The sequence below is a fragment of the Bacillus rossius genome, chromosome 10, assembly GCF_032445375.1.
Source record: "Bacillus rossius redtenbacheri isolate Brsri chromosome 10, Brsri_v3, whole genome shotgun sequence".
NCBI lineage: Eukaryota > Metazoa > Arthropoda > Insecta > Phasmatodea > Bacillidae > Bacillus > Bacillus rossius.
This window is the reverse complement of record NC_086337.1, coordinates 261,842-262,723: the sequence shown is the minus strand read 5'-3', so window position 1 is coordinate 262,723 and position 882 is coordinate 261,842. Positions and strand designations below refer to the sequence as shown.

The 882-nt window shown below is 38.5% G+C and overlaps 1 non-coding gene across 1 annotated transcript; it reads left to right on the top strand.

Annotated features, from left to right (window-relative positions):
• Window positions 1–391: 391 nt before the first annotated feature.
• Window positions 392–510, top strand: LOC134536375 (5S ribosomal RNA). Its single transcript, XR_010075789.1, has one exon. It is a non-coding gene; the product is annotated as a 5S ribosomal RNA (ribosomal RNA).
• The last annotated feature ends 372 nt before the right edge of the window (window positions 511–882 follow it).

Here is an 882-nt window from a genome sequence, read left to right as displayed (position 1 = left end):
TATTACTACTACTGCTGCTACAACCTAGAAGATACCTCAGTGATACTAATACCTGCTGGTAAAGTTAAAGGTTTCACCTTTCTTTCTTTAAACATATCACAATACCTTTCTTGAGTTAAATATTATCTAATGGCTTTAAGAAGTTATGGTAATGTTCATCAGTTATAGAGTGTGGGTTTGTGTGTGTGTGTGTGTGTGTGTGAGAGTGTATTTTGAAGAGGGCTTTGGTGGTTGGGATGGTGAGGGTGGTGGGTGTTGTGTGAGGGAAGGGGGGGGGGGAAGTAAAAGAGTGTTCATTACACGATTTCTCCTGTTGTTTGTAACAATCACACCTGGTATAGCTATTTCGAGTGGCAAATACAAACTGCAAAAAAAAAACATCTATATCATTGCCAACGGCCATATCACGATGAACACACCGGTTCTCGTCCGATCACCGAAGTTAAGCATCGTCGAGCGTGGTTAGTACTTAGATGGGTGACCGCTTGGGAACACCACGTGCCGTTGGCACTACTATTTTGCACCCTACAGAAAAAAAATTTTTTTTAAAAATTTCAATTTTCAATTTTTTTTCCCCCACAATCACCACATTTCCCCCCCCCCTAACACACACACACACACACACTCTCTCTCAATCAATCAATCAATCAATCAATCAATCACTCACTCACTCACTCACTCACTCACCCACCCAGCAGCTGTGAATCTTTGCATGTGTATACCTCATACAAAATTCAAAGTGAAAAAATAAATATATAAGTGTATATGTATGTATGTATGTATGTATGTATGTATGTATGTATGTATGTATGTATATATATATATATATATAAACACACACACACACACCTATTTTGAAGTTTCTCTGTTTCAGTGGGCAGT